At 37.9% G+C, this 23,101-nt stretch overlaps 1 pseudogene; it reads right to left on the bottom strand.

The window, feature by feature from the left end:
- Window positions 1–20,208: 20,208 nt before the first annotated feature.
- LOC116752703 lies at window positions 20,209–21,784 on the bottom strand (annotated as a pseudogene).
- Between the last annotated feature and the right edge of the window lie 1,317 nt (window positions 21,785–23,101).

Consider the following 23,101-nt stretch of genomic DNA (forward strand, 5'->3'; position numbering starts at 1 on the left):
CAACACTGTGACTTTGGACTTGGAGCCTCCAGACTGTGAGAGAATAAATTTCTGTTGTTTAAGTTACCCAGTTTGCAGTACTTTATTACAGTAGCCTTAACAAACTAACACATTGTTCTTGACAGATAAAACAATTTTAAGTATTAAATATGATTATATCATTTAAAATTCAGTTGGTAATCAAACTGGCTAATCATGTGTGTAAAGAGTATTTTGGTGAAATTATTCTCCATTTCACTATTTCTTGTTGCTGAAAGTTTAAACTGTTCCATAATATTGCTGCCTCAGCATCCATTTGTGTGGCCACAAGGCACACAGTAGCTTTGAACTGACCCTAGCCCTTCCCTGAGCAGACGGCTTAGATAACAGCCTACAGAATCACAAGTAAATGCAAGTTCCTGATATGTCTCCCCAAACACCCTGTGATAAGGATTCTCCCCCAGATTCCAGGGTCTTCCTCTTGTGTGCCACTTAGATAAGACTCCTAGGAAGATCACCAAAACCACTGTTTTGGTTTGAATTGACCAATCTGGCTTTAGCCCAGGAACCCCAAAATACTTGGCTTGTGGACCCTAATAAAGGCAGGTTTCCCAGCCCTTGCCGTACTCTCTGCCTGCATCCTGCCTTGACCTACCTCTGTGGCCTCTTGTGGTATGCCAAATTCAATAAGTAATAAACTTTTCTATTCCTCAGGTGAAAGGTGGCTTACCATAGGACAACCCTGGGACCTACTTAACAAGTGTCAATGTAACAAAGTTACAATACCTGTCCATTGAAGAAAACTTACTAAAAATGATTTTTTTAAATTTCTGAAATTGGCATATATAATTATTATTCATAGAAATAAAAATAATACAGCTCCATATTCTATAATCTATATATGAAATCCAGAAATTGCTAGATTATATATAGTTATGTTAAAGAAAATAAGTTTTTCCAAGTTCCTTCATTTTTAAATTTGGCACTTAATGAATTTGGCCATATAGAGATAAGTTTTCAAACCTTTTTTCATCAACTAATTGGTAATTGTTTTCTGAAAAGCAGAAAAGTACATGGGATCTGTATGAAACTCCTTTGATAGTGAAAAAATTGAGCAGTTCAGACCATGTTTTACCCACTTTTTTTTCTCTCTCTTACTTCCTCATCCATCTTCAATATAAACCCCATTGGGATCCTTTTACATTTTTTTTCATTTTGGTATTTATCTCCAATCCTATCATTCTAGCCCTATAATCTCCACTTCTCTATATTGCATTCACTTTCACTCAACTATTTGATTTTCATGCTCGAATTCTCTGAAGTGAATGGTTTCTTCATATTTCATGATGTGATATTGTACCAGTGCATTCACAACCTAAAATCAAATTTTCCATTTAAGTGTATAACACTGTAAGTGCCCTGATAATTTCCCACCTATTATTTTTATTATTTTTTATCCTTTAAGATTATTAAACATTTCCAAATATCCATTCTTCTCAGCTTTCTCTGTTAGAGTTTTATTGTGATTTATCTATTAACCTGCTGTCAGGCATAAATTAATCTTATATTCTTTCACAGAAGAGGCAAAGAGGGACAAAGATGTAGCATTTAAAGTCAGTAAATTTGTCACTGATGTAGATAGAGAAGGAATACACAAGAAAAACAGTGTCTACTTATATTTATGGTATCATGTTTAGACATGAAGGTGAGAGCTTTTACTCATATAATTATTGCTTATCACCTTGGAGATCTAACTCCAAGGTTTTTTGTTTGTTTTAAATTCTGCTACTTGCAAATTTGAAGTGTTAGGAAGACTTTAAAATGGACAAAAATATTTTTTAAAAAGAGATTAATTGGTGTTCTGTCTGTGTCACACATCCAGATAATTTTGCCTTTTATGTCTTAAGCTACTTTACAGCTCTGTAAAGTGTAGAAAACTGATAATCATACAAATGAGTTTTGTTCACAGAAATGTTAAGCAGTTGTGTTCAGTGGAATGCAACTGATGATTGTCTTGTGGATAGACCAATTTTTGTACATATTTATAACTTCATTTCAGCATTCCCTCACTGCATACAAATGTGTGAATTTTTAAATTTTGTTTGAACCAGCTGTAATATCTTACTGGTTTCTTTATCAATGCATAAATTAAATAAAATCATTGACATGTTCATTTCATATTTGTATCATATTCATGAGTTACACCCTCTTTTTAAAATTATCCTTTGAAAGACAGTAAAGAAATACAGTACATTGCCTAATGTTAAGACAAATAGACTTGATCTAAGGAGGTCAAGCACTGTTTATAACCTCCTTCATAATTCAGCTTTTAGGTTTTCCTTTTTCCTAGAATTCTCTACACTGCCAAAAGGTAAGCAAATCTCAACCTTATCACTGTTAGGGAGAACAACTTTAGTCACTTTCAACATTTTGAGGGTGTGTGTGTGTGTGTGTGTGTATGTGCCTGTGTGTGCTTTTAGATATTACTAAACCTTTTTAGGAAAGGATAAAAGAGCATTTTGTAACAAATAACCTAATAACACAATTTAATTAAACCTTAGTGGACTTTTCTGTCTTCACCAGGAATCTCTACTGAAATCCTTCCAAGGAGTTATCTTTCCTTTCTTATCCTTCCCAGAAAACAGTCAGCTTTTCCCAAGAATTTTCTCCTGTTCATCTACATCAAATGTCTCCAGCCTTTTTTTGCAGCTGCTTTGTTCAGCCAGAAAACTTGGAGCCAGCCCAATCTCCAGACTTTGGAATCTGCTTGCATCTCACTGGGACCTTATGCAAGCATCTTCCAAGAAAGATGCAATGTTCCTTATACTGATAGAATTCATTATCATTTACTGGATAGCCATTAACTTTATACATATTCATTCTTAGTTTTTAAGACATTCACTCCATTATTCATGCCAATAATATTTACTGCAGAAGCTACACAAATACATGTTACTCATCCAGGCTTGAAGAAATAATTTTCCAAAGTAACAGAGTGGTTGCCAAACTAATATTTAACATTTATATTTTTCATAAGGATATTTATATTGATTATTTTTATGGACATCAATAGAACACTTTAATTTAGTGAGTGAAGGATGTCATCAAGAAATCATCAATCTTCTTTCCTTTGCTCCACTACCTATCCCCCTCCATTAAATCTCTGAGATTTTTCAATTCTGTTTTTCAACCATCTCATAAAAACTACTCATTCTCTCAATTCTTGTGTTACTGGGCTAAATCAGACCATCTGGATTTTGTTACCTGGTCTCCTATAACACCTCCCTTACTCTTCACTTTCTCTTGCCAATGGTTTTCCAGGTTCTAGACTTCTAAAAATCATAGCCATATATACGGTCATTCTGGTCTTCCCTTCCAACTATTTCTGAATTACATCTCATGGACCCATCTGTTTTTAGAGCCCTCTCTAGTCAACTCATCATGGGGTCATTTCAGATCAACCAGGTCAGGATATGATGCTCTCACTTATGAAGTGGTCTTCATACACTGATAAGTTAAACAATCTCAGTGTTTACTTCAGCCATCTTCAACTTCTATCTTATTGCTTTACCTATCTTCCCCTAGAAGCGCTCCCACCCGATGTGTGACTTGGGGTCCTCTAGAAAGGAAATATTGAAAAGAAGTGAAAATTCACTTGTGAAAGCTAAAAGGAGCAGGAAGCAGAAATGGCCGGAGAAGGTCACCAGACCACAGTGGAGATCAGAAATCTATGAAAGGGAAAGGGGATGAAGATGATTGTGCAGAGAGAACCCAGACTGTGATGCAGATCTGACAAAGTACAAACAACCCAATTAGGAACTCCAGAGCAAGGATCACCCATTGGAGGAGTCTTGCACTGAATAAAAATGGCTAGACCATAGTACCTCTACCATACCGAGTCTTGGGCTGTCCAGGTGAAGTACGACGATCTTGGCTTGAAAACTGAGGTAAATCCTAAGGATGATAGCAGTGTCAGATAACTGCAGTCACTGAAGCTGAAGAGCAATTTCTTCTTTGAAGAAGGATCCCAGTGGCACACCCCCTGGTACCATACCAAGTCAGCTTAGACTTCTGTCCTGTATGATTTGGTGCATTGCTTACATTCATTCTCCTCAGGTGCTCTGCTCAGTGTTGTTTTTAGCTCATTCCAGAGCTCTGTCTCTCAAGTCTATAGCCATATTACACTCATACTATTCCTAGAAATTGGTAGCTCTTTCAATTTACTGGGTTTTATTCACTTGAGTGATTACTTGTTTAATATTGACAAACCAAGAATCAACCTTTAGGATGATACCATTAACATTTTGGTGTGAAACTAAGTCAAGCTATCCACTGGACAGCTTCCATAAGAAACTAAAATTCAAACAATGAAAAATAAATCTCTGGTAGCCCTTTGAGGTAGAGTGTAATATAGTTCAAACTATTCACTACCCAACATTATATAACTTTTATTCCAGAGCTCCTTTATATGGAAATATTGTACTTCCCATCCATTGACACCAGGCTTGGTCATATGGCTTACTCTAGCCAGTACTCTAGGAAAGGAAGTGATAAGAAGTACCCTTGAAAAAATATTTTCAAAGCTATCACACAGTTTCACTATTACTCTTTAAATAATATTTTCTTCTCTTTGACAAAACTAATAAATGATAAAGGTTCAAATAGGGGCTGTATGAGAAATAAAGGAAAAAAGATAGAAAAAAACATACAAACAACAAAAACATGCACAGCTGCCTTGCAATAGATAAGTATGAGGTAGAAATAAATTTTCATTGTTTGAGCCATTGACATATTTTGAGGTGTTTGCTACTGAAGACTGACCTAGCCTATTGACTGATTCACTTTGCTTTCACTGGTCAACTGTGGGGTTTCATTATGATGTAGTCTGCGTGTGTGTTATTGGGCCAATTTCTTTATATCCTGTGTCTCCTCTGTAAAACAGAATAAGAATGAGATCTATTTCATATGGTCGTTATCATAAACAAATGAATTCAAACATATAAAGCACTCTAAAGGTTACCTGGAAAATAATGAATGCTTTCTAGAAGGTTCTGCCAACACCACCACCATTGCTACTGTACTATTACTAGTCCTACCCCTACTTCACAGACAGCAGTTCAATCCCAATTTCCCATTTCTACCATTTACTAGGTTTATGATCTGGCATAATTTCTTTAAACAATTGAACCTCAGTTTTCCCACATAAATTATTTTATATACATTAGTGTCTTTGTTTTAATATATTAGTGTCTTTAAAAAAATATAAAGTGTCAATCAGTATATCAGACTTTTCTGGTGTCCAGGTGAGTTCACTTACCAAATATTTTGATAAATCAGTGGCTTCATTTTAATATTTAATTCTACTCATCCATATCTAGCCATTTCTTTATCATTTTTTCCTTTCTCTTAAAGTGATCATGGTCATCTGAATATTCTCAAATCTTTCCATTTATCTTTTTGGATATCTTAACACTGTACTTTCATAAATTTTCATGGATTCTTCACTCTAAACATAACTCCAAATAAATCATTTTAAGTATCAACATTTCTGCTGTAAAGAATATTCTACAAAGTTGTGTGCTAATTTGGCAGATACTTAAACGCATCTGAAATGGATGTAAGTTATGGAGCCTCAAGGAAAACTCTTTTTAGAAGCTATTCTTCCTACTGTCATGTTCTCAGGGGTGGAGAATAATGTTCTTTCTCATTTTCTTACCAGGAACAATTAAACAAAACGACAGCCTTTTTTTAAAAAAAAAAAAAATCCTATAAATTTTGTTTCCTTAATTTTTCTGTGTCTTTGCATTCTTTCCACACAAAGCATCTTTTACCATCTGGCCGTGACATTGATTTTCATTGTAACCCATTTTTCTGAATTCAATAAACAGATTACATATGTGTTAAGTTACCAAAAACAAAGCAAAACTAAATCAAACTAAACCATGTTTTTCAAAAATACAACATTCATAACAGAAAGAAAGTAAAGAAGAAAGTTCGATTTTAAGTTAGCTTTTCGTTAGGTTTTAAGATGTAAAATATTTTTCCATTTTTCTCTGACCTTCTAGCCTCCTTGACTTCAATTTCTCTTCAAATTCAGTCTACCCTCTTACAATGTCAACGTTACCTTCATAAGTAAGTAGATTTGATTATTTTACTTTAGAGTTCAATCTCCATAGACTCTCTAACATTAATAGGCTAAGGTTAAAATTTCACATTTTCATGAAATCTTTTATGAATTACGTTTTTCATTTGGTTCCTGTGATGCCACCTACTTCTCTGTTTATTCTCTAGCTCTTTCTCAGCCTCATTACCTTGAGTCTATAAATATGGAATGTGTATTCTCCACCATTCTGATCCCTCTATCAACACTTTTCCTTTTATACCTATTCCCATAGAGAGCTCAACTGATGCCGAACTGCTATTGATTAATACTCACGGATATCACCTAGAACCTTAAACACTTGCCCAAATGCCCCCTGTGTGTGTGTGTTTTTTTTTGTTTTTTTTGTTTTTTTTGTTTTTTTGCGGTACGCGTGCCTCTCACTGTTGTGGCCTCTCCCGTTGCGGAGTACAGGCTCCGGACGCGCAGGCTCAACGGCCATGGCTCACGGGCCCAACCTCTCCGCGTCATGTGGGATCTTCCCGGACCGGGGCACGAACCCGTGTCCCCTGCATCGGCAGGCAGACTCTCAACCACTGCGCCACCAGGGAAGCCCTCCCCTGTGTGTTTTTAATGCTCCAGTCAGCATCTCCTCATGAGGGCTCTAACAGTACCTCATATCAATCATGTTTAAAAGAAAAATGGTTTCTCATGTACCCATCCCCTTCACCTATTACTTCACAAAAATATCATCTTCTCTTCATACCTTCTTTGTATCCATCACTGACTCCACCAATATCTTAACTCTTAGGTTTTATGATTATTATAGAATTGTAGAATTAAAAGAAATCTAATAGATCATCCAAGCCATCCCTCAGGATGTATAAATCTCCACTATAAATTTGACCTCTGGCCAAAGCATCTGTGAACTCAGCAATTGTAGGCTAAATTATATGTTAATATATGTTTCTCAGTATGAGGTTGATGGCTTTGTCCTGCAAAAGAGTTTAAAAACCAATGGTCTACACTCATACTTTCTTTTTTTCTTTTCCTCCATATTTTTTTTTTGCTTATTTCCAAATTTTGTCAATTCAATTTCTTCAGTATCCCACAAATACAAACCTTCTTTTCTTTTGACACTGTTCCCAATTTGAGCCATACCCATGGATCTCCCCATGAATTACTGCTGCAGTTTCAGGTATAAGAGAAAGATATCCTGCCAGTGAACATTCAAGAAAACAACCTGAGAATCTGGAGACAGAGTAGCTCATAGAGTTTTCTTCCTTGTTGTAACAGTTTCCTTTTGCTTTTATAAAAAATTACCAATAAGTGTATGTATTAGAACAACACATGTTTATTATCTTACACTATTAGAGGCCAGAAATTCTAGAATCAATATGTTTTTCTTCCAGAGGATCTGGGAGAGAATCTATTTGCTTGCCTTTTCCAGCTTCTAGAGGCAGCCTACATTACTTGAGTCATAGACTCTCCATCTTCAGAGCCATCAGTGTAAATCTTTGTCTCCCTCTTTCTCTCCCTCTCTCTCACCTGCATATCAAGGTCGAGTTGGGGAGGTGTGCTGTGAACAAATGCTGTGATCTGAACTAATGCCAAAGCTAGAGTCTGTGTTTAAGAGGACACCAGAGTTCACTACCAGTGTTTTCTATGGCTCCAACAGGAGTCTGGTTTAGGTCATTGTTCTGGTACATGTTGGAACATTTCCCATATTAATTCCTGGAACAGAAAGTTTTCTATCACCCAGTCTCTTAAAGGAGTCTCTTATAGCCATATAAATAGATTTACTTTCATTTTTACCAAATCTTTCTTGATATCCTTATGTCTGATTGAGAATGTAGTATATGGTATCTTCTTCCAGTTCTGAATAGATTATAATTTCCTCTAGTGTTTTGGTTTTGTTTAGTTATTTGTTTTAATATTATTCTCCCCAGTTTCAACCTTTTCTCATATCTGTGGACAGTTATGAAAGCCAGACTCTTGGCAAAGCCTTGACAAATGAAATAGATTCTTAATTAACATCTCTATTCCAAGCATTCCCCAGTCATTGCATCTTTTATGCCTCTGCATCTTTACACTTCTTTGATAAAGTGCTTAATGTCTTAAGCCATTAAGAATACTTGTTTCCTACAGCAAAACAAATAACATCCAAACTCCCTGTCATTGCACTCAGAATCCTCTGCAATCTGTCCTCAAAACTAACTTCAGGGACTTAACTTCCATATTTCTCTACTCAGAGCTTATCTCTTCTGAGGCAGGTAATAGAGCATTTTCACCTCTGCTAGTCATTTAGTTCATATTTTCAAAGGTGTCATTTGAAAACTATATAAAACCAGTTATACAAGGCAGGAGTCACTGCACAATGAAACATGGTCTCATCATTAGACATAATAATGCCTCTTAATGAAGTCTGATAGGCTGACCATAAAGAACTTAAAGTGTTTAGGTTAGTGGCTCAAATCTCGCTCAGACCATGGGACTCAGGAAGATATATTTATAAGCTCTGTATGAAAACCTTTATCAGTAACTCATCTTTTCTGGGCAAGTCTTGGTCATCAGGTGAGAGGTCAATGCCATCATAACACAGTGACCTCAAAAATCCCTTCCTATTCTTAAAAAGGGATGAAAAATATAAGGCCAGACACTATCAAACTCTTAGAGGAAAACATAGACAGAACACTCTATGACATAAATCACAACAAGATCCTTTTTGACCCACCTCCTAGAGAAATGGAAATAAAAACAAAAATAAACAAATGGGACCTAATGAAACTTCAAAGCTTTTGCACAGCAAAGGAAACCATAAACAAGACCAAAAGACAACCCTCAGAATGGGACAAAACATTTTCAAATGAAGCAACTGACAAAGGATTAATCTCCAAAATTTACAAGCAGCTCATGAAGCTCAATATCAAAAAAGCAAACAACCCAATCCAAAAATGGGCAGAAGAGCTAAATAGACATTTCTCCAAAGAATATATACAGATTGCCAATAAACACATGAAAGAATGCTCAACATCATTAATTATTAGAAAAATGCAAATCAAAACTGTGTGAAATATCATCTCACACAGGTCAAAATGGCCATCAACAAAACATCTACAAACAATCAATTCTGGAGAGGGTGGGGAGAAAAGGGAACCCTCTTGCACAGTTCGTGAGACTATAAATTGATACAGCCACTACAGAGAACAGTATGGAGGTTCCTTAAAAAAACTAAAAATAGAACTACCATACAACACAGCAATCCCACTACTGGGAATATACCCTGAGAAAACCATAATTCAAAAAGAGTCATATACCACAGTGTTCATTGCAGCTCTATTTACAATAGAAAGGACATGGAAGCAACCTAAGTGTCCATCAACAGATGAATGGATAAAGATGGGGCATACATATACAATGGAATATTAGTCATAAAAAGAAACAAAATTGAGTTATTTGTAGTGAGATGGATGGACCTAGAGTCTGTCATACAGAGTGAAATAAGTCAGAAAGAGAAAAATAAATAAAATAAAAATAAATAAATAAATAAATAAAAATTTAAAAATAAATAAATAAATTAAAATAAATACCATATGCTAACACATATATATGGGTTATAGGGGCAAGACGGGAATAAAGATGCAGACCTACTAGAGAATGGACTTGAGGATATGGGGAGGGGGAAGGATAAGCTGGGACAAAGTGAGAGAGTGGCACGGACATATATACACTACCAAATATAAAATAGATAGCTAGTGGGAAACAGCTGCATAGCACAGGGAGATCAGCTCGGTGCTTCGTAACCACCTAGAGGGGTGTGATAGGGAGGGTGGGAGGGAGGGAGATGCAAGAGGGGAGAGATATGGGGATATATGTATATGTATAACTGATTCATTTTGTTATAAAGCAGAAACTAACACACCATTGTAAAACAATTATACTCCAATAAAGATGTTAAAAAACAAACAAACAAAAAATGGGATGAAATTGCTTGCCAGATGCTATTTTACCTGTGGTCTAAATTCTTATATTTATATAATATTTTCCATCTTGTCACTCCTAAAAATAATCAAGCTTCCTGGAAATTTTCAATGTTTCAAAAAGTGAAGGAATGGTGGGACCTTCTATTCTATGTCTCTTGGACAAGAGCTGGTCTCCGAGATGGAATTCTTTGGCTGCTCTCTGTAATGGCTCCTAAATGCAATTGATCTACACATAAAAACATTGGGTTTATTTTTCCCTCACACCGTTCGCATATCAAAGTACAAATTGCCAACACGTTATTTATGTCCTTGTCTCTGCTCACTGGTATGACCAGAATTGAACCTGAGAGAAGGGTATAGATGTTTAGCTGCCCATGCTATTCATCAAAATGCCTGCCTGGAAAAAACAAACTCATTGCTGTGAGAAATAATGCTTCATTTTTCAGTCCTCCACTGAGACAAAATGTCCAGAGTTCACAAAATTCAGGAAATGTAAATTAACAATTTCTCCAGTACCTCCTGCTCAACAATAACAAGTACTCAGGGGAGTTCGTAAGTGTCCTTGGAAAATAAATGGGAGGTTGGTGACTTCCACACAAAATCTCCTGTGACTTAGGAAATGTCATGTAGTTAAAAATAGTATTCAGTGACTGGACTCAGGGCTACATTTATTCTAAACTAATTTAAAATACTTATTTAAATTTGGGGTAAATATGATAGCCTACACAGTAATTCAAAAAATCTAAACTCTCTTTTCTAATGTAACAAAAATCCTTTACAGAATAATTGAAAATATTAAGTGAAATTGAAATCTTCTTTAAGATTTTATAAGCAAACAAAGCAGGAAAGGAGGAAGGAGAAAAAATAAAGGAAAGAGGGGCTTAAAGTAACGTCTTAAATAACATGTTAATTGTAAGTGGCTTATTTTATTAATTACATGGTCAACAATTAAGTCACAATTACATGGGACTTTTTTCTGTGTAATCCAAGTATTAAATGATATTTGTATTGACCATGGCCAAAGAAAAGACGCTAAGATTATTCTTCCATTTCATTATTTCCCATGTGTCAGGTAAACTGAAACTAATCAGAGAGCTAAATAAAAGGTTTTCAGTTCTAAGACCTAGACTTTGAAATTCATTGTAAATATATATATATATATATATATATATATATATATATATATATAGTCATTGAGCATTTAGAAGTAGTTTGTGCATTGGCATTGGTCTAAATAATTTTTCTAATAAATAAGATGCTTTCATGACCTATCTGAAGATGATATTTTGATGGCTTTCCCTAAACTGTCACATTGGGAAAGAAAAAGATACTACATTGATAAAACTTGTCTGTTGAAGAATTCCTGGCATTGCTGAATTGATAGGATTGTTATTTTAAATGTGATATAAAATACATTTGCTTAGGGACCTTGAAGATGGCGGAAGAGTAAGACGCGGAGATCGCCTTCCTCCCCACGGATACACCAGAAATACATCCACACGTGGAACAACTCCTACAGAACTCCTACTGAAGGCTGGCAGAAGACCTCAGACCTCCCAAAAGGCAAGAAACTCCCCACGTAACTGGGTAGGGCAAAAGAAAAAACAGAGACAAAAGAATAAGGACGGCACCTGCACCAGTGGGAGGGAGCTGTGAAGGAGGAAAAGTTTCCACACACTAGGAAGCCCCTCCGCGGGCGGAGACTGCGGGAGGCAGAGGGGGGAGTTTCGGGACCGCGGAGTAGTGCACAGCGACGGGTGCGGAGGGCAAAGCGGGGAGATTCCTGCACAGATGATCGGTGCCGACCAGCACTCACCAACCCGAGAGGCTTGTCTGCTCACCCGCCGGGGCGGGCGGGGCTGCGAGCGGAGGCTCCGGTTTTGGTTTTGGACGGAGCTCAGGGAGAGGACTGGGGTTGGCGGCTTGAACATAGCCTGAAGGGGTTAGTGCACCAAGACTAGCCGGGAGGGAGTTCGGGGAAAAGCCTGCACCGGCCGAAGAGGCAAGAGACTTTTTCTTCCCTCTTTGTTTCCTGGTGCGCGAGGAGAGGGGTTTAAGAGCGCTGCTTAAAGGAACTCCAGAGACGGGCGCGAGCCGCGGCTGAAAGCGCAAACCCCAGAGACGGGCGCGAGCCGCGGCTAAAACCGCGGACCCCAGAGACGGGCGGGAGACGCTAAGGCTGCTGCTGCCGCCACCAAGGGGCCTGTGTGCGAGCACAGGTCACTCTCCACACCCCTCTTCCGCGGAGCCTGTGCAGCCCGCCACTGCCAGGTTCCCGGGATCCAGGGACAACTTCCCCGGGACAACGCACGGCGGGCCTCAGGCTGGTGCAACGTCACGCCGGCCTCTGCCGCAACGTCATGCTGCCTCAGCCGCCGCAGGCCGGCCCCGCACGCAGTGCCCCTCCTTCCCCCATCCCCCAACCCCCGGCCTGAGTGAGCCGGAGGCCCCGAATCAGCGGCTCCTTTAACCCCGTCCTGTCTGAGCGAAAAAACAGACGCCCTCCAGCGACCTACACGCAGAGGCAGGGCCAAATCCAAAGCTGAGCTCCTGTGAGCTGTGAGAACAAAGAAGAGAAAGGGAAATCTCTCCCAGCAGCCACAGAAGCAGCGGATTAAAGCTCCACAATCAACTTGATATACCCCGCATCTGTGGAATACCTGAATAGACAAGGAATGATCCCAAATTGAAGAGGTGGAATTTAGGAGCGAGATCTATGATTTTTTTCCCTTTTCCTCTTTTTGTGAATGTGTACGTGTATGCTTCTGTGTGAGATCTTGTCTGTATACTCTTGCTTCCACCATTTGTCCTAGGACTCTATCCGTCCATGACTTTTTTTTAAAAATTCTTTTTCTTAATAAGTTTAATTGTAATAACTTTATTATACTTTACCTTCGTTCTTTCTTTCTTTCCTTCCTTCCTTCCCTCCTTTAGACAACGAATCACCCCAAATTGAGGAGGTGGTCTCAGGGAGCAGGATTTATGATTTTTCCCCCTTTACCTCTTTTTGTGAAGGTGTATGTGTATGCTTCTGTGTACGATTTTCTCTGTATAGCTTTGCTTCCAACATTTGTCCTAAGGTTCTATCCGTGCCTTTTTTTTTTTTTCTAAATATTTTTTAATTCAATAACTATATTATACTTTATTTTATTTTTACTGTATCATCTTTCTCTCTGTCTTTTTTCCTTCTTTCCCTCCTTCCTTCCTTCCTCCCTCCCTCCCTCCTTTCTTTCCTTCTTTGCTTCTTTCTTCCTTCCTTCCTTTCCTCCTTTCCTTCTTTCTTTACTCATACTTCTACTAATTCTCCCTACTTTTTCTCCCTTTTATTCTGAGCTGTGTGGATGAAAGGCTCTTGGTGCTCCAGCCAGGAGTCAGGGCTCTGCCTCTGAGGTAGGAGAGCCAACTTCAGGACACTGGTCAACAAGAGACCTCCCAGCTCCACATAATATTAAATGGTGGAAATATCCCAGAGACCTCCATCTTAACACCAGCACCCAGCTTCACTCAACGACCAGCAAGCCACAGCGCTGGACAACCTATGATAAACAACTAGCAAAACAGGAACACAACCCCACCCATTAGCAGAGAGGCTGCCTAAAATCATAATAAGGCCACAGACACCCCAAAACACACCACCAGACGTGAACCTGCCCACTAGAGAGACAAGATCCAGCCTCATCCAGCACAACACAGGCACCAGTCCCCTCCACCAGGAAGCCTACACAACCCACTGAAACAACCTTAGCCACTGGAGACAGACATCAAAAACAACGGGAACTACGAAAGTGCAGCCTGCAAAAAGGAGACCCCAAACACAGTAAGATAAGCAAAATGAGAAGACAGAAAAACACACAGCAGATGAAGGAGCAAGATAAAAACCCACCAGACCTAACAAATGAAGAGGAAATAGGCAATCTACCTGAAAAAGAATTCAGAATAATGATAGTAAGGATGATCCGAAATCTTGGAAGTAGAATGGACAAAATGCAAGAAACAGTTAACAAGGACCTACAAGAACTAAAGATGAAACAAGCAACGATGAACAATGCAATAAATGAAATTAAAATCACTCTAGATAGGATCAATAGCAGAATAACTGAGGCAGAAGAACGGATAAGTGACCTGGAAGATAAAGTAGTGGAAATAACTACTGCAGAGCAGAATAAAGAAAAAAGAATGAAAAGAACTGAGGACAGTCTCAGAGACCTCTGGGACAACATGAAACGCACCAACATTCGAATTATAGGGGTTCCAGAAGAAGAAGAAAGAAAGAAAGGGACTGAGAAAATATTTGAAGAGATTATAGTTGAAAACTTCCCTAATATGGGAAAGGAAATAGTTAATCAAGTCCAGGAAGCACAGAGGGTCCCATACAGGATAAATACAAGGAGAAACACGCCAAGACACATATTAATCAAACTGTCAAAAATTAAATACAAAGAAAGCATATTAAAAGCAGCAAGGGAAAAACAACAAATAACACACAAGGGAATCCCCATAAGGTTAACAGCTGATCTCTCAGCAGAAACCCTACAAGCCAGAAGGGAGTGGCAGGACATACTGAAAGTGATGAAGGAGAATAGCCTGCAACCAAGACTACTCTACCCAGCAAGGATCTCATTCACATTTGATGGAGAAATTAAAACCTTTACAGACAAGCAAAAGCTGAGAGAGTTCAGCACCACCAAACCAGCTTTACAACAAATGCTAAAGGAACTTCTCTAGACACGAAACACAAGAGAAGGAAATGACCTATAGTAGCGAACCCAAAACAATATATAAAATGGAAATAGGAACATACATATCGATAATTACCTTAAATGTAAATGGACTAAATGCTCCCACCAAAAGACACAGATTGGCTGAATGGATACAAAAACAAGACCCTTATATATGCTGTCTACAAGAGACCCACTTCAGAACTTGAGACACATACAGACTGAAAGTAAGGGGATGGAAAAAGATATTCCATGCAAATGGAAACCAAAAGAAAGCTGGAGTAGCAATTCTCATATCAGACAAAATAGACTTTAAAATAAGGACTATTAAAAGGGACAAAGAAGGACACTACATAATGATCAAGGGATCAATCCAAGAAGAAGATATAACAATTGTAAATATTTATGCACCCAACATAGGAGCACCTCAATACATAAGGCAAATACTAACAACCATAAAAGGGGAGATCAACAGTAACACATTCATAGTAGGGGACTTTAACACCCCACTTTCACCCATGGACAGATCATCCAAAATGAAAATAAATAAGGAAACACAAGCTTTAAATGATACATTAAACAAGATGGACTTAATTGATATTTATAGGACACTCCATCCAAAAACAACAGAATACACATTTTTCTCAAGTGCTCATGGAACATTCTCCAGGATGGATCATATCTTGGGTCACAAATCAAGCCTTGGTAAATTTAAGAAAACTGAAATTGTATCAAGTATCTTTTCCGACCACAACGCCATGAGACTAGATATCAATTACAGGAAAAGATCTGTAAAAAATACAAACACATGGAGGCTAAACAATACACTACTTAATAATGAAGTGATCACTGAAGAAATCAAAGAGGAAATAAAAAAATACCTAGAAACAAATGACAATGGAGACACAACGACCCAAAACCTATGGGATGCAGCAAAAGCAGTTCTAAGGGGGAAGTTTATAGCAATACAAGCCCACCTTAAGAAGCAGGAAACATCTCGAATAAACAACCTAACCTTGCACCTCAAGCAATTAGAGAAAGAAGAACAAAAAAACCCCAAAGCTAGCAGAAGGAAAGAAATCATAAAAATCAGATCAGAAATAAATGAAAAAGAAATGAAGGAAACAATAGCAAAGATCAATAAAACTAAAAGCTGGTTCTTTGAGAAGATAAACAAAATAAATAAACCACTAGCCAGACTCATCAAGAAAAAAAGGGAGAAGACTCAAATCAATAGAATTAGAAATGAAAAAGGAGAAGTAACAACTGACACTGCAGAAATAAAAAAAATCATGAGCGATTACTACAAGCAACTCTATGCCAATAAAATGGACAATCTGGAAGAAATGGACAAATTCTTAGAAATGCACAACCTGCCAAGACTGAATCAGGAAGAAATAGAAAATATGAACAGACCAATCACAAGCACTGAAATTGAAACTGTGATTAAAAACCTTCCAACAAACAAAAGCCCAGGACCAGATGGCTTCACAGGTGAATTCTATCAAACGTTTAGAGAAGAGCTAACACCTATCCTTCTCAAACTCTTCCAAAATATAGCAGAGGGAGGAACACTCCCAAATTCCTTCTACGAAGCCACCATCACCTTGATACCAAAACCGGACAAGGATGTCACAAAGAAAGAAAACTACAGGCCAATATCACTGATGAACATAGATGCAAAAATCCTCAACAAAATACTAGCAAACAGAATCCAACAGCACATTAAAAGGATCATACACCATGATCAAGTGGGGTTTATTCCAGGAATGCAAGGATTCTTCAATATACGCAAATCTATCAATGTGATAAACCATATTAACAAATTGAAGGAGAAAAACCATATGATCATCTCAATAGATGCAGAGAAAGCGTTCGAACAAATTCAACACCCATTTATGATAAAAACCCTCCAGAAAGTAGGCATAGAGGGAACTTTCCTCAACATAATAAAAGCCATATATGACAAGCCCACAGCAAACATCATCCTCAATGGTGAAAAACTGAAAGCATTTCCACTAAGATCAGGAACAAGACAAGGTTGCCCACTCTCACCACTCTTATTCAACATAGTTTTGGAAGTTTTAGCCACAGCAATCAGAGAAGAAAAGGAAATAAAAGGAATCCAAATCGGAAAAGAAGAAGTAAAGCTGTCACTGTTTGCAGATGACATGATACTATACATAGAGAATCCTAAAGATGCTACCAGAAAACTACTAGAGCTAATCAATGAATTTGGTAAAGTAGCAGGATACAAAATTAATGCACAGAAATCTCTGGCATTCCTATATACTAATGATGAAAAATCTGAAAGTGAAATCAAGAAAACACTCCCATTTACCATTGCAACAAAAAGAATAAAATATCTAGGAATAAACCTACCTAAGGATACGAAAGACCTGTATGCAGAAAATTATAAGACACTGATGAAAGAAATTAAAGCTGATACAAATAGATGGAGAGATATACCATGTTCTTGGATGGGAAGAATCAACATTGTGATAATGACTCTACTACCCAAAGCAATCTACAGATTCAATGCAATCCCTATCAAACTACCACTGGCATTTTTCACAGAACTAGAACAAAAAATTTCGCAATTTGTATGGAAACACAAAAGACCCCGAATAGCCAAAGCAATCTTGAGAACGAAAAAAGGAGCTGGAGGAATAAGGCTCCCTGACTTTAGACTATATTACAAAGCAACAGTAATCAAGACAGTATGGTACTGGCACAAAAACAGAAAGATAGATCAGTGGAACAGGATAGAAAGCCCAGAGATAAACCCACGCACATATGGACACCTTATCTTTGATAAAGGAGGCAGGAATGTACAGTGGAGAAAGGACAGCCTCTTCAATAAATGGTGCTGGGAAAACTGGACAGGTACATGTAAAAGTATGAGATTAGATCACTCCCTAACACCATACACAAAAATAAGCTCAAAATGGATTAAAGACCTAAATGTAAGGCCAGAAACTATCAAACTCTTAGAAGAAAACATAGGAAGAACACTCTATGACATAAATCACAGCAAGATCCTTTCTGACCCACCTCCTAGAGTAATGGAAATAAAAACAAAAATAAACAAATGGGACCTAATGAAACTTCAAAGCTTTTGCACAGCAAAGGAAACCATAACCAAGACCAAAAGACAACCCTCAGAATGGGAGAAAACATTTGCAAATGAAGCAACTGACAAAGGATTAATCTCCAAAATTTACAAGCAGCTCATGCAGCTCAATAACAAAAAAACAAACAACCCCATCCAAAAATGGGCAGAAGACCTAAATAGACATTTCTCCAAAGAAGATATACAGAATGCCAACAAACACATGAAAGAATGCTCAACATCATTAATCATTAGAGAAATGCAAATCAAAACTACAATGAGATATCATCTCACACCAGTCAGAATGGCCATCATCAAAAAATCTAGAAACAATAAATGCTGGAGAGGGTGTGGAGAAAAGGGGACACTCTTGCACTGCTGGTGGGAATGTGAATTGGTTCAGCCACTGTGGAGAACAGTATGGAGGTTCCTTAAAAAACTACAAATAGAATTACCATATGACCCAGCAATCCCACTACTTGGCATATACCCTGAGAAAACCAAAATTCAAAAAGAGTCATGTACCAAAATGTTCATTGCAGCTCTATTTACAATAGCCAGGACATGGAAACAACCTAAGCGCCCATCATCGGATGAATGGATAAAGAAGATGTGGCACATATACACAATGGAATATTACTCAGCCTTAAAAAGAAATGAAATTGAGCTATTTGTAATGAGATGGATAGACCTAGAGTCTGTCATACAGAGTGAAGTAAGTCAGAAAGAAAAAGACAAATACCGTATGCTAACACATATATATGGAATTTAAGGGAAAAAAATGTCATGAAGAACCTAGGGGTAAGATAGGAATAAAGACGCAGACCTACTGGAGAACGGGCTTGAGGATATGGGGAGGGGGAAGGGTGAGTTTTGACAGGGCGAGAGAGAGTCATGGACATATACACACTAACAAACGTAGTAAGGTAGATAGCTGGGGGGAAGCAGCCGCAAGGCACAGGGATATTAGCTCGGTGCTTTGTGACAGCCTGGAAGGGTGGGATGGGGAGAGTGGGAGGGAGGGAGACGCAAGAGGGAAGACATATGGGAACATATGTATATGTATAGCTGATTCACTTTGTTATAAAGCAGAAACTAACACACCATTGTAAAGCAATTATACCCCAATAAAGATGTTTAAAAAAAAAATACATTTGCTTATTTAAAAATGTCTTCAGAAAGCAAATATTTTCTTAAAAACATACATATGTAATCCATACTATTTTAAATACTTGTAAACTCTTTAAAGTTTCCCAAAAAGGAATTAGAAAGGGATATTTAATAATGAAGGGAATTTTAAGTCTTTTTTATATCATTTATATCATTTACCACACTTCTGCAGGATAGTTAGGTTACTTCCAAGATGGACAGTTTACTACCTTCTTAACTGTGTAAATAATAAAACAAACAAAAAAATAAATATTTATTAATCAGGTCAATGATAGTTTAATATTTTAAAAGCAAACTTTTAAATTTTTAAGTTTTGTCAATATGTAGTTCACACTCTGTATTTTAGGTGTGATATTTTAAATCCAAAATCGATTTTATGATTTTTATTAATTTGTATCTTGTATATAAATAAAATAAATGTATATTAGTGAAATAGTTGAGGAATTTCAAAAATTTACTTATACCAAAACCACACAACTTATTATATGCAACACATGTCCATTAACATTACAGTTTTTGGCCTTTTTATAAGGTAGCTTACATAAAAAGAAAGTTGCTTATTCCTTGTCTGTCCTAATCTATGAAGTGTTGTAATCAACAGACCCCATCCCATAGGTTTTCACTGTGTATTTAAAGCATACTTGATACCCCCCCTCATGAAAGGTGAACGAACCTGAAATTCCCACCTAGAAAAAAAATGTTAACTCAGAATTATCAAATCCTGAAGTTTAGGCAGATGGACACTAGAAATGGATTATGGGCAACTCTTAAATCATTCACCTAACTACATAGTACTATAGGAAGTTACAGTGTTGGCCGAAAGAAGACACAGGTTTCTCACTAAATTTTGTTTCAAAGGGTTTCAAAATTCTGTGACAGATTTTTGATCATGTTTTTATTAAAAAGTATTGATTTTAAAGACTAATAACTTAAAGCCACCACACACACACACACACACACACACACATACACACACACAAATGATCGACAAAATGTTCCTCTTTCCTTCTGAAGGTTTTTCAATGTATTGCTATTATTTCGTTAACTAGTCATTTACTATTCAACTTAAATCGCCAATTGATACAGACAGTTCTGAGATGGGTCTTCTACCTGCCACCCTAATCTTCTAGATTAGGGTGGCAGGTATTACGGATAATATTCATCCTGAGCTTTCTGGGCAGGCACAGTGACCTTGCCAGCTCCAGCAGCCTCCTTTTCCACTATTTTGATGACACCCACAACAACTGCCCATCTCATGTCATGAACAGCAAAATGATCCAGAGGAGGATTATCAGAGAAGCTCTCAACACACATGGGCTTGCCAGGAACTATTTCTATGGTGGCAGCATCACCAGGTCTCAAAAATTGGGGGCCATCTTCCAATTTCTCCCCAAATAGCAATCAATCTTTTCCTTCAGCTCAGCAAACTTGCAAGTAGTGTGAGCTGTGTGACATCCTGCACAGGTCCATAGCCAGCACTGATTTGCCCTGGGTGGTTCAGGTTAATCACCTGAGCCTTGAAGCCAGCTGCTTCCATTGCTGTGTCACCGTTGCTGTCACCAGCCACATTGCCAGAATGAATATATTTGAGAGACACATTCTTGACATTGAAGCCCATATGGAAGAGCTTCACTCAAAACTTCATGGTGCATTTTAACAAACTTGACTTCAGTTGTAACACTGACTGGAGCGTAGGTGACCACCATGCCTGGTTTGAGAACACCAGTCTCCACCTGTCCCACAGGGATAATACCAACATGAACAATTTTGTAGATGTCCTGGAGGACAGCCAAAGGGCTGATCGAGTTGGTAGCAAAATGCAACCCAGAGCTTCAAGCAGCATGGTTCCATGGGCATTGCCATCTTTATGGGTGAATTTCGATCCTTTAAACCACGACAGTTTAGCATTTGGCTCCAGCATGCTGTCATCGTTTCAACCCAAAATTAACACAAATGCTACTATGTTAGGGTTGAGCCAATTTTTTTAATGTAGGTGCTGACTTTTTTTTTTTTTTTTTGCTGTACACGGGCCTCTCACTGTTGTGGCCTCTCCCGTTGTGGATCACAGGCTCCAGATGCGCAGGCTCAGAGGCCATGGCTCACGGGCCCAGCTGCTCTGCAGCATGTGGGATCTTCCCGGACCGGGGCACGAACCCGTCTCCCCTGCATCAGCAGGCGGGCTCTCAACCACTGCGCCACCAGGGAAGCCCCACTGACTTTTTAACAATATCCTTGTGTAACTTCTGGCTGAAAGAATCTATTTTGTTAATATCAACATTTAGTTGTTTCATACCCAATGTGTAGGTCAGAAGGGCATGCTTCCAGGTCTGCTTGTTCTTGGATAAACTTGTTTCAAACTCACGAATACCAGCAGCAACAATCAGAACAGTACAATCAGCCTGTGATGTGCCTGTGATCATGTTTTTGATTAAGTCTCTGTGTCCTGGGGCATCAGTGATGTTCAAATAATACTTTTAGGTCTCAAATGCCCACAGGGAGATATCAATGGTGATATGACACTCATGTTCAGCCTTCAGTTTATCCAAGATGCAGGTATCCTTGAAGGAGCCATTTCCCATCTCAGCAGCATCCTTCTCAAACTTATTGATGGTTCTTTTGTTGATCCACCACATTTGTAGATCCGATGTCCAGCAGTGGTCTACTTGCCCCAATGTAAGTGTCCAACTATAATGATGTTGATATGAAATTTTTTCTTTCCCATTTTAGCTGGTGATTTAGTGGTGATTTCACAACATCTGTCTGGTGATAAAATTGTTGTAAAAAAGCTGTGAAGGAAATCTTTACAATCTTGGATTCCACCCACAGTCTTCAAATGATATATGTAACACATGATTTTGCACATAAACATGAAATTAGCTTTTACCTTGTCTGTGGCTGTTCAGTCTTATTACCTGAGAAGTCTGGAACCATGGTACTAAACTTGACCAAGAATATACTAAATAGTAGGACAACTTACCTGACAAATTGTCCCCACAGAGGTCACCCTGTACTAGCTTACTTACATTGTTATTAATAAAGCATAGATGTTATTTTTGTTTGTTTGTTTTTGTTTGTTTTTAGTTTATATAGCCTGGCTTTAGCTGCAAACTTAGTATCTCACACATATTTTGATGGTACATTTTAGTACTCTGCGTTGCCTTTATGCAGTCCTTTATGAGTCCTTTCCATATCCAGTTGTGTGTAACAGCTGCAGTTGGTGATGTGGGAAAGCTAAATGAAATTGTCCTTTGATGCACATTTGGCTCCTAGGCCATCCCTGGTTTGAGGTCACACAAGTTGATAAGAAGAGAATGTATGAATGAAACTAGTAGATCTAACAATAGCTAAGTTAGCTTTTTAAAAGGTGAAATTGATCAAGAATTCTGTATTTTGGATTGCTTGGGCTGTTTTAGTGAAAATAAAAGGAAGTTTTAAAAAAATCAATGGCTGCCAGAGATTCTCTTGAAAACGAAGAGACATGATTCCAAAGGGGAGTCAGGAAGACACACCACCCTTTGATACTAAGTGGAATTCTTCTTAGGCTTTAAAAATATTAAACATGCTAGTATATTTGTATTCATTGTGTGATGGTAACAAAGTATCCCCTAAATTTAGATCTTCGGCTCATTGTTATTCATGCTCTGATAAAAGCAACTCTAACTGTCTGGGCTCTTTCTGACCTTCCTGTTGAGGAGGGGTAGGGTAATTTGAGGGAGGCTGTTAGCTCAGGTAAACCAAATGCGATTAAATTATGAGAAATATTTTAAATTATTTTGGAAAGAGAAAGCAAAACGCAAACACTGAATAACTTTAGCACAATTAAACCAGTGGGAGGGTTTGTATAGTTTACTTAAAATGAAATAAAGTTGGAGATAGATGAAGTAGTTATAAAAATTTTAATAGATTATAGTAAACACTAGGTGGTCTGGCCAGTCTATCAACTCCTTGGAGTATGAAAATAGCAGAAGAGAACATATTCACTTAATTTTCCCTAGCTTAAATGAATGTTTAAAATGTAATAATGACACAAATGTGAAAA

This window comes from Phocoena sinus, chromosome 4 (genome assembly GCF_008692025.1).
Source record: "Phocoena sinus isolate mPhoSin1 chromosome 4, mPhoSin1.pri, whole genome shotgun sequence".
In the NCBI taxonomy this organism is placed as follows: Eukaryota; Metazoa; Chordata; class Mammalia; order Artiodactyla; family Phocoenidae; genus Phocoena; species Phocoena sinus.